This window comes from Cucurbita pepo, chromosome LG03, assembly GCF_002806865.2.
Source record: "Cucurbita pepo subsp. pepo cultivar mu-cu-16 chromosome LG03, ASM280686v2, whole genome shotgun sequence".
NCBI classification, from domain to species: Eukaryota; Viridiplantae; Streptophyta; class Magnoliopsida; order Cucurbitales; family Cucurbitaceae; genus Cucurbita; species Cucurbita pepo.
This window is the reverse complement of record NC_036640.1, coordinates 7,721,548-7,738,038: the sequence shown is the minus strand read 5'-3', so window position 1 is coordinate 7,738,038 and position 16,491 is coordinate 7,721,548. Positions and strand designations below refer to the sequence as shown.

Genomic DNA, 16,491 nt, shown 5'->3' with positions numbered 1-16,491 from the left:
CCCTATCATTCCACTACCCATTCCAGGAGAAGCAGCCGTTCAAGTTCCCTCAGCCGCCAATGCAGAAAGAAGCTTAAGAGAGAGGAAGAAGAGAAGAAAAGGCGTGATGCAGCTAGGAGGATGGAAGAAATAATTCAGAAGAATGTTGAAGAAAGGCTAAACTCTGAAGAGACTAAATTAGAAATACATATTCAAATAGAGGAAGGTCGCAAGAAGTTGTTTGATGATGTTGATGTGCAGCTTGAGAAAGAGAAAGAAGCTGCTCTTACTGCTACAAGACAAAAAGAAGAACAAGCACGAAAAGAGAGAGAAGAACTAGATAAAATGCTGGAAGAGAATAGGAGAAGGGTAGAAAAAGCTCAGCAATGATTAGTTCTGGAGTTGCAGTGGAAGGAAGAAAAACAATATTGTGAGCTCGAGTTGATTCAGAGACAAAAGAAGGAGGCAACTCGGAGAACTAAGCTAGATGATAAGAGTTTGAGTTATGTTTTGCTGGAAGCCAGTGAAGAGTCAAAAGCTTACAGACTCTATGATATAGAAGCGGCCGATGAAAACAATGATATAGAAGTGGCAGATGAAAATAATGATATAGAAGCGGCATATGAAAATACTGTAGAGGAAAATATTTCCTCTGGCTCTTTGGCTGAAGCAAGCTCTTCTAGCTCGAATAAGGCGAGGAATAAGAGACCACTAGTCTGGATGAGAGACTATGCAATAGAAGAAAATTTTTGTGAAGATGATGATGAAGCAGTCTGGATGAAAGACTATGCAATAGGAGAAGTTTTTTTTTTGTAAAGAAGGTGATGAAGCTCACTCGGCCATGTTTACCACTACTGAACCTATAAACTTTGAAGACACATTGATTTAAAGATGCATTGAAGAGTGAGAAATGGAGGCAAGCCATGGACCTGGAGCAATAAACAGAAATGGCACATGAGAATTGATGAAGTTACATGGTGGAAGTAAGTTATGAGGTCGTAGATATAAACTGATTACTATTTGTGTTCAGTTTAAGGGAGGGATTGTTAAGATTAGATTAGATTAGATTAGATTTGGTTATTTGGATTAGATTTGATTTGGTTATTTTGATTAGATTTGATTTAGTTATTTGAATTAGATTTAGTCAGACGAGATTTAGTCCTATTGGGATTTGATTCTGTAACGCTATATAATAGCCAATTTTATTCTTGAATAGTATGTGAGATTTCTCCCCATTCTTAATTTTCTTTTNGAGTCATTCTGACCCATGCAAATTAAAGAACAAGCCCTCATAAATAAGATTTCATAACCAACTCAAGATTAAGATCGAGTCGCGTATGATCATCATGTGTAATATTAATCTTCTAAATTAACGGACATAGAAAGAGATATTAAATATTTTTTGTTCAGTTTTATACAAATTCATTGTATAGGATACCCCATTCACATGTCTCCACATAAACAATTTGGATCAAATCATTTGTAACTATTGCAAATTTGGCCGTATCAATACTGTTACCAAGATAAGGCACCCAGCCTTATCCATATACTATAGACCCTTTAGGTTATTACTTTAGGTTATTATTTGAACATGATTCTCTTGTATGTCAACCACATAGTGTTCAAGATTACATTAATAATTTTGAATTTTCATACCATGGATAATATTGAATTGTAAATAAAATATTAAATTTTAAATAATTAATTACATGGCTTTAGAACATAAATCCTAACATGGTTAGCTACTACCAAGTATTTAGTTATATTTTCTTTGTATGTACGCCTAGCCATCTATGTAGCAAGTTTGACAAGAAACAATTGAGATGTATATTTGTTAGATACATAATTAATGAAAAGAGTGAAAGTGTTGTGATCGAAACAAGTGAAAGATACTACACTTCAAAGGACGATGTTTTTTATAAAGCATCTTTTGTGGTGGACATTAGAGACTCTTACCAATCTTAAACAATATTGAATAATTTTTACATAAAAAAAAAAAAAAATGAGGGAGCAAACTGCACACATTTTATGAAATGTTGGTGCACTTGAAGATCCAAGTGACATTGATTTTAGTGAGCAAGAAGTGACTCAATCAAGTAAACCTAATGAAAAGAAAATGGCACATCAACAATTGAGATGTGTTAGGATTAGATTACATTAGATTTGGTTATTTGGATTAGATTTGATTTGGTTATTTGGATTAGATTTGATTTAGTTATTTGAATTAGATTTAGTCAAACGAGATTTAGTCATATCGGGATTTGATTCTGTAACGCTATATAATAGCCAATTTTATTCTTGAAGAGTATGTGAGATTTCTCCCAATCCTTTTGATATTTCTAGTTTTCCTTTTCGGTTCCTAACATTTGGTATCAGAGTCATGCCCTAAACTAGTTAAAACTAGAAGCAGCAGTCTTCTACGTGTGTCATAATAAAAGTATGTCGATGGAGAGTCCAGTTGTGCAGTCTGCTGGAGGAAGGAGTCAAGGTCGTGGAAGCTTTAGAGGCAGAGGAAGGGGACGAGACAAACAAACCTTCAACAAGGCCACAGTGGAGTGTTGTAACTGTCACAAGCTAGGACATTTTCAATGGGAATATCAAAGCAATACCAGACGAGGTAGACAAACCTTCAATAAGGCCACAGTGGAGTGCTATAACTATCACAAGTTAGGACATTTTCAATGGGAATGTCAAAGCAAGGAGGAGACAAACTATGCAGAGACTCAAGAAGAGATGTCGTTGATGACTTACGTGAATATGAATAAGGTCAATAGATAAGATATATGGTTCCTTGACTCGGGATGTAGCAATCATATGTGTGGGAAGAAGGAATATTTTTCAGATTTTGATGGAAGTTTCAGAGATTCAGTGAAGCTGGGCAACAACTCAAGCATGGATGTAATGGGAAAGGGTAATGTACGGCTCCAAGTGAATGGAGAATCATACTGATAATCACAGGAGTGTTCTATGTGCCAAAGCTGAAGAACAATCTGCTGAGTATTGGGAAATTGCAAGCAAATGGGCTTAGCATTTTATTTCAAAATGAAACATGCAAGATGTTTCATCCTAAGAGAGGCTTAATCATGGAGACGAAGATGTCTTTGAATCGAATGTTCGTATTGCATGCTATATCTCAGCCTGTAGCAGCTGTTCAAACTCAATTGAAACTTAGGGGAGAAGTGGTTCAAGGTCTCTGTCGTACACTCACCGCTCCAATTCCTATCGCCATAGTCGGAGAAGTAGAAGGGATCCAAGTCCTTCACCCTATCATTCCACTACCCATTCCAGGAGAAGCAGCCGTTCAAGTTCCCTCAGCCGCCAATGCAGAAAGAAGCTTAAGAGAGAGGAAGAAGAGAAGAAAAGGCGTGATGCAGCTAGGAGGATGGAAGAAATAATTCAGAAGAATGTTGAAGAAAGGCTAAACTCTGAAGAGACTAAATTAGAAATACATATTCAAATAGAGGAAGGTCGCAAGAAGTTGTTTGATGATGTTGATGTGCAGCTTGAGAAAGAGAAAGAAGCTGCTCTTACTGCTACAAGACAAAAAGAAGAACAAGCACGAAAAGAGAGAGAAGAACTAGATAAAATGCTGGAAGAGAATAGGAGAAGGGTAGAAAAAGCTCAGCAATGATTAGTTCTGGAGTTGCAGTGGAAGGAAGAAAAACAATATTGTGAGCTCGAGTTGATTCAGAGACAAAAGAAGGAGGCAACTCGGAGAACTAAGCTAGATGATAAGAGTTTGAGTTATGTTTTGCTGGAAGCCAGTGAAGAGTCAAAAGCTTACAGACTCTATGATATAGAAGCGGCCGATGAAAACAATGATATAGAAGTGGCAGATGAAAATAATGATATAGAAGCGGCATATGAAAATACTGTAGAGGAAAATATTTCCTCTGGCTCTTTGGCTGAAGCAAGCTCTTCTAGCTCGAATAAGGCGAGGAATAAGAGACCACTAGTCTGGATGAGAGACTATGCAATAGAAGAAAATTTTTGTGAAGATGATGATGAAGCAGTCTGGATGAAAGACTATGCAATAGGAGAAGTTTTTTTTTTGTAAAGAAGGTGATGAAGCTCACTCGGCCATGTTTACCACTACTGAACCTATAAACTTTGAAGACACATTGATTTAAAGATGCATTGAAGAGTGAGAAATGGAGGCAAGCCATGGACCTGGAGCAATAAACAGAAATGGCACATGAGAATTGATGAAGTTACATGGTGGAAGTAAGTTATGAGGTCGTAGATATAAACTGATTACTATTTGTGTTCAGTTTAAGGGAGGGATTGTTAAGATTAGATTAGATTAGATTAGATTTGGTTATTTGGATTAGATTTGATTTGGTTATTTTGATTAGATTTGATTTAGTTATTTGAATTAGATTTAGTCAGACGAGATTTAGTCCTATTGGGATTTGATTCTGTAACGCTATATAATAGCCAATTTTATTCTTGAATAGTATGTGAGATTTCTCCCCATTCTTAATTTTCTTTTTCTGTTCCTAACACGAGGGTGAAAAAAGAATCTAAAACCAAATCCTAATTGTATCAACTAAGCTATTTTAGAAGAAAATAACCCGATGGATAGAGTATCCAATCTTTTAGCCCCTACTAAAAATTTTAAAATGGTTGATAACATATATATATATATATATATATATATATATATTTTTTTTTTNTATTGCAAATTTGGCCGTATCAATACTGTTACCAAGATAAGGCACCCAGCCTTATCCATATACTATAGACCCTTTAGGTTATTACTTTAGGTTATTATTTGAACATGATTCTCTTGTATGTCAACCACATAGTGTTCAAGATTACATTAATAATTTTGAATTTTCATACCATGGATAATATTGAATTGTAAATAAAATATTAAATTTTAAATAATTAATTACATGGCTTTAGAACATAAATCCTAACATGGTTAGCTACTACCAAGTATTTAGTTATATTTTCTTTGTATGTACGCCTAGCCATCTATGTAGCAAGTTTGACAAGAAACAATTGAGATGTATATTTGTTAGATACATAATTAATGAAAAGAGTGAAAGTGTTGTGATCGAAACAAGTGAAAGATACTACACTTCAAAGGACGATGTTTTTTATAAAGCATCTTTTGTGGTGGACATTAGAGACTCTTACCAATCTTAAACAATATTGAATAATTTTTACATAAAAAAAAAAAAAAATGAGGGAGCAAACTGCACACATTTTATGAAATGTTGGTGCACTTGAAGATCCAAGTGACATTGATTTTAGTGAGCAAGAAGTGACTCAATCAAGTAAACCTAATGAAAAGAAAATGGCACATCAACAATTGAGATGTGTTAGGATTAGATTACATTAGATTTGGTTATTTGGATTAGATTTGATTTGGTTATTTGGATTAGATTTGATTTAGTTATTTGAATTAGATTTAGTCAAACGAGATTTAGTCATATCGGGATTTGATTCTGTAACGCTATATAATAGCCAATTTTATTCTTGAAGAGTATGTGAGATTTCTCCCAATCCTTTTGATATTTCTAGTTTTCCTTTTCGGTTCCTAACATTTGGTATCAGAGTCATGCCCTAAACTAGTTAAAACTAGAAGCAGCAGTCTTCTACGTGTGTCATAATAAAAGTATGTCGATGGAGAGTCCAGTTGTGCAGTCTGCTGGAGGAAGGAGTCAAGGTCGTGGAAGCTTTAGAGGCAGAGGAAGGGGACGAGACAAACAAACCTTCAACAAGGCCACAGTGGAGTGTTGTAACTGTCACAAGCTAGGACATTTTCAATGGGAATATCAAAGCAATACCAGACGAGGTAGACAAACCTTCAATAAGGCCACAGTGGAGTGCTATAACTATCACAAGTTAGGACATTTTCAATGGGAATGTCAAAGCAAGGAGGAGACAAACTATGCAGAGACTCAAGAAGAGATGTCGTTGATGACTTACGTGAATATGAATAAGGTCAATAGATAAGATATATGGTTCCTTGACTCGGGATGTAGCAATCATATGTGTGGGAAGAAGGAATATTTTTCAGATTTTGATGGAAGTTTCAGAGATTCAGTGAAGCTGGGCAACAACTCAAGCATGGATGTAATGGGAAAGGGTAATGTACGGCTCCAAGTGAATGGAGAATCATACTGATAATCACAGGAGTGTTCTATGTGCCAAAGCTGAAGAACAATCTGCTGAGTATTGGGAAATTGCAAGCAAATGGGCTTAGCATTTTATTTCAAAATGAAACATGCAAGATGTTTCATCCTAAGAGAGGCTTAATCATGGAGACGAAGATGTCTTTGAATCGAATGTTCGTATTGCATGCTATATCTCAGCCTGTAGCAGCTGTTCAAACTCAATTGAAACTTAGGGGAGAAGTGGTTCAAGGTCTCTGTCGTACACTCACCGCTCCAATTCCTATCGCCATAGTCGGAGAAGTAGAAGGGATCCAAGTCCTTCACCCTATCATTCCACTACCCATTCCAGGAGAAGCAGCCGTTCAAGTTCCCTCAGCCGCCAATGCAGAAAGAAGCTTAAGAGAGAGGAAGAAGAGAAGAAAAGGCGTGATGCAGCTAGGAGGATGGAAGAAATAATTCAGAAGAATGTTGAAGAAAGGCTAAACTCTGAAGAGACTAAATTAGAAATACATATTCAAATAGAGGAAGGTCGCAAGAAGTTGTTTGATGATGTTGATGTGCAGCTTGAGAAAGAGAAAGAAGCTGCTCTTACTGCTACAAGACAAAAAGAAGAACAAGCACGAAAAGAGAGAGAAGAACTAGATAAAATGCTGGAAGAGAATAGGAGAAGGGTAGAAAAAGCTCAGCAATGATTAGTTCTGGAGTTGCAGTGGAAGGAAGAAAAACAATATTGTGAGCTCGAGTTGATTCAGAGACAAAAGAAGGAGGCAACTCGGAGAACTAAGCTAGATGATAAGAGTTTGAGTTATGTTTTGCTGGAAGCCAGTGAAGAGTCAAAAGCTTACAGACTCTATGATATAGAAGCGGCCGATGAAAACAATGATATAGAAGTGGCAGATGAAAATAATGATATAGAAGCGGCATATGAAAATACTGTAGAGGAAAATATTTCCTCTGGCTCTTTGGCTGAAGCAAGCTCTTCTAGCTCGAATAAGGCGAGGAATAAGAGACCACTAGTCTGGATGAGAGACTATGCAATAGAAGAAAATTTTTGTGAAGATGATGATGAAGCAGTCTGGATGAAAGACTATGCAATAGGAGAAGTTTTTTTTTTGTAAAGAAGGTGATGAAGCTCACTCGGCCATGTTTACCACTACTGAACCTATAAACTTTGAAGACACATTGATTTAAAGATGCATTGAAGAGTGAGAAATGGAGGCAAGCCATGGACCTGGAGCAATAAACAGAAATGGCACATGAGAATTGATGAAGTTACATGGTGGAAGTAAGTTATGAGGTCGTAGATATAAACTGATTACTATTTGTGTTCAGTTTAAGGGAGGGATTGTTAAGATTAGATTAGATTAGATTAGATTTGGTTATTTGGATTAGATTTGATTTGGTTATTTTGATTAGATTTGATTTAGTTATTTGAATTAGATTTAGTCAGACGAGATTTAGTCCTATTGGGATTTGATTCTGTAACGCTATATAATAGCCAATTTTATTCTTGAATAGTATGTGAGATTTCTCCCCATTCTTAATTTTCTTTTTCTGTTCCTAACACGAGGGTGAAAAAAGAATCTAAAACCAAATCCTAATTGTATCAACTAAGCTATTTTAGAAGAAAATAACCCGATGGATAGAGTATCCAATCTTTTAGCCCCTACTAAAAATTTTAAAATGGTTGATAACATATATATATATATATATATATATATATATATATTTTTTTTTTTTTTTTTAAGATAGGACAAAATATAAATACATTTTATCACCTAAAAACACGAGAGAATTAGAATGAGTACAAGATTTGGTAAGTAGCTTACATGTAGACTCTTAATTCTATCCATAGTGGATGTTAGGGTACCACACTCATTTCTTGTTCTATTTCTTGTCCTGAGAATTTAGGTTCGTATGTTTTGTTCTTGAACCTTGCGTTCTTATCATGGATCTAACATGAGGACCTTGGTTTTGGGTTCCGAGTTCTTCAACATGGCTTTAATCTAAAGACCTTAATTTTAGATTATGAGTTCTTCAATTTGGCTTGGCTTTAATCTAAAGACCTTAGTTTTTAGGTTATGACTTCTTAGTTCTAAGAATTTAGGTTCTTGGTTCTTGTTCTTGATTTTTGTCCTTGATTCTTCTTTTTGGTTCTTAGTGTGCTTGTTTTTTAAAACACTGCCCCTAAGATTTATACCTATATCCAAAGTTTATTATTATTATTATTATTATTATTATTATTATTATNGAAATGTTGGTGCACTTGAAGATCCAAGTGACATTGATTTTAGTGAGCAAGAAGTGACTCAATCAAGTAAACCTAATGAAAAGAAAATGGCACATCAACAATTGAGATGTGTTAGGATTAGATTACATTAGATTTGGTTATTTGGATTAGATTTGATTTGGTTATTTGGATTAGATTTGATTTAGTTATTTGAATTAGATTTAGTCAAACGAGATTTAGTCATATCGGGATTTGATTCTGTAACGCTATATAATAGCCAATTTTATTCTTGAAGAGTATGTGAGATTTCTCCCAATCCTTTTGATATTTCTAGTTTTCCTTTTCGGTTCCTAACATTTGGTATCAGAGTCATGCCCTAAACTAGTTAAAACTAGAAGCAGCAGTCTTCTACGTGTGTCATAATAAAAGTATGTCGATGGAGAGTCCAGTTGTGCAGTCTGCTGGAGGAAGGAGTCAAGGTCGTGGAAGCTTTAGAGGCAGAGGAAGGGGACGAGACAAACAAACCTTCAACAAGGCCACAGTGGAGTGTTGTAACTGTCACAAGCTAGGACATTTTCAATGGGAATATCAAAGCAATACCAGACGAGGTAGACAAACCTTCAATAAGGCCACAGTGGAGTGCTATAACTATCACAAGTTAGGACATTTTCAATGGGAATGTCAAAGCAAGGAGGAGACAAACTATGCAGAGACTCAAGAAGAGATGTCGTTGATGACTTACGTGAATATGAATAAGGTCAATAGATAAGATATATGGTTCCTTGACTCGGGATGTAGCAATCATATGTGTGGGAAGAAGGAATATTTTTCAGATTTTGATGGAAGTTTCAGAGATTCAGTGAAGCTGGGCAACAACTCAAGCATGGATGTAATGGGAAAGGGTAATGTACGGCTCCAAGTGAATGGAGAATCATACTGATAATCACAGGAGTGTTCTATGTGCCAAAGCTGAAGAACAATCTGCTGAGTATTGGGAAATTGCAAGCAAATGGGCTTAGCATTTTATTTCAAAATGAAACATGCAAGATGTTTCATCCTAAGAGAGGCTTAATCATGGAGACGAAGATGTCTTTGAATCGAATGTTCGTATTGCATGCTATATCTCAGCCTGTAGCAGCTGTTCAAACTCAATTGAAACTTAGGGGAGAAGTGGTTCAAGGTCTCTGTCGTACACTCACCGCTCCAATTCCTATCGCCATAGTCGGAGAAGTAGAAGGGATCCAAGTCCTTCACCCTATCATTCCACTACCCATTCCAGGAGAAGCAGCCGTTCAAGTTCCCTCAGCCGCCAATGCAGAAAGAAGCTTAAGAGAGAGGAAGAAGAGAAGAAAAGGCGTGATGCAGCTAGGAGGATGGAAGAAATAATTCAGAAGAATGTTGAAGAAAGGCTAAACTCTGAAGAGACTAAATTAGAAATACATATTCAAATAGAGGAAGGTCGCAAGAAGTTGTTTGATGATGTTGATGTGCAGCTTGAGAAAGAGAAAGAAGCTGCTCTTACTGCTACAAGACAAAAAGAAGAACAAGCACGAAAAGAGAGAGAAGAGCTAGATAAAATGCTGGAAGAGAATAGATATTATTATTATTATTATTATTATTATTATTATTATTATTATTATTATTATTAGTACTACTACTACTACGATACTTACCTCCTTATATCCCAGTTTTTTTTTAATGAAAATTCTTCCTCTCATTACCAGGAAGATGTTAGCATTGATAAATTTGAGTTTCATTAACCATGGGTGAAGAATGTGGAGTTTCTCTCAATTATATCCATTTTGAACCTGTTTTTTTTAACTCCAATTACCCTCGACCTTCTTTCCCTTGTGCTCTTCATGAAAAGTCATGAATTAGTTTAGGGCAACTTGATTAATTATAGCTCGTGAATTTTGAAAAGAAGCTCTATTCTCACCATTTAATTACTTTCAAGTCTCCATTTTTATCTTAAAAAGTCTCTTTATGCTCTCTTATTTATAGGCTTCTAATTCACCACGATTGAAACAGGTAGAATAATACTGAGGGCTTAAGATTATACAAGACTATTGGAGGAAAGGAAAAGTCCCGCAGACTAATTTAGAAAATGATCCTGAGTTTATAATCTAAGAATACTATCTTCATTGCTATAAGGCCTTTTGGGAAGCAAAAAGCAAAGCCATGATATATATATATATATATGACAAATATCATACCATTGTGGAGAGTCGTGTTCATCTAACATGGTATTAGAGCCATACACCATCCATCTTTACTTCCCATACTAACAATGGGGCCAAAGACCAAAGACCAATGGATACGACACAAAACACAAATCTAAATTTAATATCTCTACAAACTTATTTTGTTTGTTTCTATTTTTCTTCTTCTTTGCTCCGCTTACTACATTGATGTTCATATTTTGATGGTTTTCTCTTCATTTATATTTACACTAGTACAATAAGTAAGATGAAAAGATTTAAACCTTCAATCTCAAGAGAACGAGTATACGAATATATGTCATTGGTTAATTACTTTATTTTTGCTATATCTTCATTTTTCTTCGTGATAGTTTAATGGTTTAGTAAAGTCATTTATACGTATCCATATTTTCAACATAATATGTTTTCATTATGATATCATTCTTATACCCAAGTTTTTTTGAATATTGTTGAACAACGGTAAAATAATAATAATAATTTTCTTTCAAAAGAAAAATGTAATTATATTATTATTTGTAGAGAAGTTGAAAGGTACAAAGTACTTTTTATAAAAATTTAAAAATAAACTTTGATCCAGTTATTGTTTTTGTTTTCATAAATCAAATTTTAACTCTTTTTCTTTTTAAGTTGGCTATGATAAATTTTGATCCCATGGATTAAGGAGCTAAAAATATTTATGACCATTAAATAATTATAAACAAAAATATATTTATTAAAAATCACGTGAATAAACTTTTTGGAGTCCACAAAAAGTAAAATTCCTTACCTACCACAAAGTTTATTAGCTTCATCCATGTCATGAGCGGGAATATGTTTGTAAAGTTCATGAGAACATGTGTCCAAATCAGAAATAGCTTTGCAACAAGAAGGATGATCACCCGTTTGAGTTTTGATCATGCTTACAATACATGTTGCGGAGTCTCTAATAAAAGATTCACAACCAGAAATAGATATATTTGAAGGATTAGGATCAGGTGCTACTGCCATTATTGATGGTGCCAAAATGACTATGCAGGCGATGTATAGAAGTGCTAACTTCACTCTGGATCCGTTCAATGACTTTCCTGCCATTTTTTGTTGGAAAATGAGTATGGTGCTCTAAAAAATAGGAAAAGTTTTGTTTTGTTTGGATGAGAAAGTAATGAATTGTGGAAGTTCTTATATAGGAGAAGATGTTAGGAAGATATGAATGTGGAGTTTCAATGTTTTTAGGGCCGAAAAAAGCTACAAATCTTATTAATAACAATATTTTGGTTACAAATCTTTCTAATGTAACATTATTTGGTAAGGTACCAATAAAAGTAAAGGTTAAAATATAAGACTTCAACGAAGAGGTCATATATTTGAATTTCTACCTACCATATATTATTCTAACTCAACACCACAAAATATTTGTCTTACAAAAGAAAATTATGTCCTGCTGAACTCAACACCACTCACACCAGTGCCTAACAAGTTGAGGTTCGTAGATGCATGTGAGGTTTGTGGTGAGTTATTTTTCCTCTTAAGATCTCTGTTTGACTATTTTTTTTTTTTATCAAATTTGGAGCATTGAATGAATACTGAATTTCTTTCAAGTAGTATAGGTAAGGATCGCTACGAGCATGTGAGTATGAACTATCTTACATAGTTAAAGAATGCATATTTAAAATATTTGAATGAGCTAATCTATGAGTATTATATATGTAATATGAATAAAGGATTGAAATGCACTTAAAAAAAAAGTACTAAAAAAAAAAGTACTCTCAAGGTAAGATTTTCACTCTGCTGGAAACTCTTGTTTGAGTTTTAAGTACTAAGTGATTGATAGATTTATTTCCCTGTATCACAATGTGCAGATGAACTAAGTTAAGCATAAGGCTCTAGAGCTAGTACAGTTCTACGATAACCAAAGTCTGGGCATTTTCGATAGACTGAGCACCCATAGATCGTGAGAGGCGATCAAAGATCTGAACCCTAGTGCTCCAATGAGAGTTGAAGATATAAATTGTCAGCCTAGAGAACCTAGTTTATCACAACATCATTCAAGAAAGACTATGATAGCTTCTTAGGCCTCTCTGTGGCTATGAATAGTATGAATCATATAACCTATATCGTCAAGCTTGACTTACATCAGTTAAATAGGATAATGCATTGATGTTACATTAGATTAAACTATCATGTGCAAAAATGAAAAAAAAAGCTTTCGAATAAGGTCGTTGCCCATAAACCCATACTTAAAATGTATAAGAGACCACACCAATAAACTTAATAGTTGGCCAATACATAGGGTTGCTCTCCTGGATTTAATGTATCTTTATGGTCTTGTGGGAAGGTCGCCAGCTAAATTTACACATATTATAGTCAAGACATATAATACCATAATGTCTTTCATGATATGATTTATAATGAGATCGGCCTCCAACCCACTCTCCACTAATACCTCACCGTCTCCACCCAAATCTCCTCTAACACACCTCTCTTTTGTTAGCCTCCTATTTTCTTTGAGACTTTAAACCTTAAATTTTAAAATGTAATTGAAAAGATAAATACAAAAACAAATAAAGGTAAAATAAAAAATTTTATAAATATGATAAAATTTAAATTAAATTAAAATCCAACAACGCCACTATTACAAATAAAAAATCTAATAATAAGGGGTGCTGTTCAAGTTTAGTACAAATAGGGAGCTAGTTTAGTTTACATTTTATAAGTAAAATATAAAAGACTCAAAATTCAAACACTAATAGGCTCACAAGGACAACCTCCTCTTTGACCGCACATCTCTCGAATGCTCCTTACTTCGACTAGTAGCCAGATAACACTTGAAAAAAAATGGAGAAAGGAGTGAGTATTAAAATACTAAAACCTACTTGTAGTCTCTCATTGCATCCCCAAGTAAGTTACCAAGATATTTTCTCTAGGCTCTAGGAAGTGTTAGCCCAGTTCTATAACTATCTGAGCTTTTAGAAAGGCCTCAAAAGTTATCTAGCTACACACAAACCTACTATTGGTTTGGAGGCAGTTCACTCATTCTTGACTTCGTGGATATACCGGATGATGATTCTTATTTTTGGGTGAACAAACTTTTCAAATCTTAGATATAATCAACTTACCTGGCCACAATAGTGAATGACTCATATAACCTCACCCATTAAAGGTTAACTGGTAAACACTTCCACAAGGGCAACTAGTAGACCATTCCACCGGGGCATAAAGTCACTTTGAGTGTGGAATGCAATCTTGTGTTCACTTTGAGTGTGGAATGCAATTGTATGCATAGTCCCATGCACTCTCTCAAGATGAGTATACAGCACAAAAGTCATATTCAAGAAAGGTCCTATTCAAGAGATCTCTAGCCATTTTCTACCAAATATGGCACCTTATCACCTTCGACGCACTACAGTATTTGACCTATGGTTGGCTCACGATGTTTGAACTACTACCGTTTGGTAGGGTATTGTTAGCGCTTAAGACGTATCAGACGAGATAAGAGGCATAGACTGATGATACTGTCACACTGCTAGTAGACTAGTTAAGCTTTCTTAACGTCTTTGCCATGGAAGTCTACAAGATTCTTAGGGGTGTTTAGGTGATTTAAATCCCATCTCTCATTTTCAACATTTTCGAGACTAGCTCTTAGAAGTTAATCCAATCTCTATGCCAATTTAGATCTAGACCTCTAATCACCGCCACAATCTTAGTGTCACATTCGAAGTTCGAGGCGCCAAAATACTGAGTGTAACTCGAGGAGTATGCAGGACATGGTGAAAGTAAGAGAAGACAGAAGGAAGAAGAAAAATTACCAAAAAATTTTGCCCGAACTGAAACTTTACAAATAAGCCATAATGGTTGAAAAACAAATCAAGTGAATGTGTAAGGAGTGTCCATTTAAAAGGGGAACGGGGTACGGGTACACTATGTTAAAAGGAACATGGGATATGAATTTATGGACTCTACAGATGCCCCGAGCCGACATTCCTTTGTGACCGTTGAGCTCCCAAGTACCACTCAACTCGACCACTGTCCTCATTTATCTAAAAAAGAAAAAATAGTAAAAAGTGAGTATATGAAAATATATCCAAGAAGCAATCTATTAAACTCTCATCGCATCCTTGACCTAACAAATAACTACGGATTATTCCTAGGATCTAGGCTTTTCACCCTTGTTGGGTTCATATTTGTATCACTTGAGGCTTCAGAAGGGTGTTCGATGCCTGGAGTTGAGATGCTATCTCAAGTACACTCTCACAAATTAGGTAGGAATAACATGTTGAGTGCTAGCATGCTCGTCATCTATGGGAGGTAGGTTGCAAACCCATCCCATAGACTATTAAGGCACCACCCTCTATACATACTAGCTCTGCTAACTACCTACGTGATCAACGCCTCTCATAGGTTGGATCCTCTGCTCAGGGTAGTCCATCTAAACTCTCTCACTTAGGTAATACAATCGTAACTGACCTTACGCCTAGCTCAATGGTATGAAATCGGAGTGGGAAGAGGTATGGAGACTCCTCGACACCACACTGTCTACTACCGACCTACATAATACGTTAATGTTTTAACTGCTCTAGTGTCTGCTCTAGTTTATGAATCAACATTCAGTACACACGTGAGATGATTCTTGACTATTCTAGGAGTTCTTTTACACCTAAAACAATGGACACAAAGTTGGATCAAGTAGAAAATTAGTTTCATTAGATCTATGTAACCGTTGAAAGATATTGTTCAAAATTGATAGAGGTAATTACAAGTTGTAATTTATTTATTATCTCTTTGGTGCAAACTACCGTATATTATTATATAACAATTCATATTTTTTAGATTTTTCAGATAATTTAGAGCCATCGAGCTTTATGAGTGTCATGCATAAAGTAAAATACTTTTAATAGTACTTTTTCTTTTTTTTTTTTTTTGGGCATAATTTCACTAATTAATTAGTTTTATTGTTTTTTAATTTTAGGATCTATCTTTGTATTTTCTTTTTTAGAGTAACGAATTGATGAAGAAGAGCCCGTATTTAGTTGTCTTTAGTTATATAGCAATCTTGAACAATGTTAGCATATAGCGTTTGTTTGTAAAATTTGTGAAATTTCAATACATTTTATCCATGATGGTATTGAATAATTATGAATTGTGTATAAATAAAAGTTCTTTTAAACATAATTTCTTTTAACAACCCGACAACTGAACCCAAAACAAAGAGTTGGGTTAGGTTAGGTTAGGTTGTGAAAAATTTCGAGTTGGGTTAGGTTGCCAATCCAACCAACTAAAACTGTTGGGTTAATCCAAAACATTTCCTCAACCAAACACAACTCGGCCAAGGTACACCCTTATTACATTGAAAAGTTTAGATATCTCTTAGATAGAAAAGTATAAGTTAGGGTATTTGTTGACAATTTTTGAAGTTTGAAATCTCTTAGACATAAGGTTGAAACTTAGAATTTGAATATGTGGTTTGACTTAAAGTTTTTATTCTTAAATCACTATAAAGCATGCTAGTTGTTTGATTTATTGCATGTAATGTAATGGCTAATTAAAGAGTACAATTCATAGGGTATTAACAAATTTAGAGAATTAGAAGATAGTTTTGGTAGTGTCTTACTTTCCATATTTATAGAAAGAAATTGAACTATTACAAAAGCAATTGAACTCAAATAAGGTTATACCAGACTACTGTTAAGGATAGTTAACAGTTTATTATAAGGCAAATATCTAGATATTTGCCTTACATTACGGGTTACCATATTTGCCCTTTTATTGAATGCAAATATATTGTATTCATTTATTATTCTTTCATTTTATCGCTATTTCCATATTATTTGTAATTCTATATTCTGTAAATGATTATAAACAAGAGAACTCTCACCACCATTTAGGTGTGGTGGATTCAGCAAATATTCACATGGTATCAGAGCCCTTTCGGTTTAACAACCCTGATTCTTTCTTCTCT

The 16,491-nt window shown here is 34.8% G+C and overlaps 2 pseudogenes; both read left to right on the top strand.

The window, feature by feature from the left end:
- The first annotated feature begins 2,424 nt into the window (after positions 1–2,424).
- On the top strand, positions 2,425–4,506 carry LOC111789862 (annotated as a pseudogene).
- Positions 4,507–5,613: 1,107 nt separating this feature from the next.
- On the top strand, positions 5,614–7,695 carry LOC111789860 (annotated as a pseudogene).
- Positions 7,696–16,491: the final 8,796 nt, after the last annotated feature.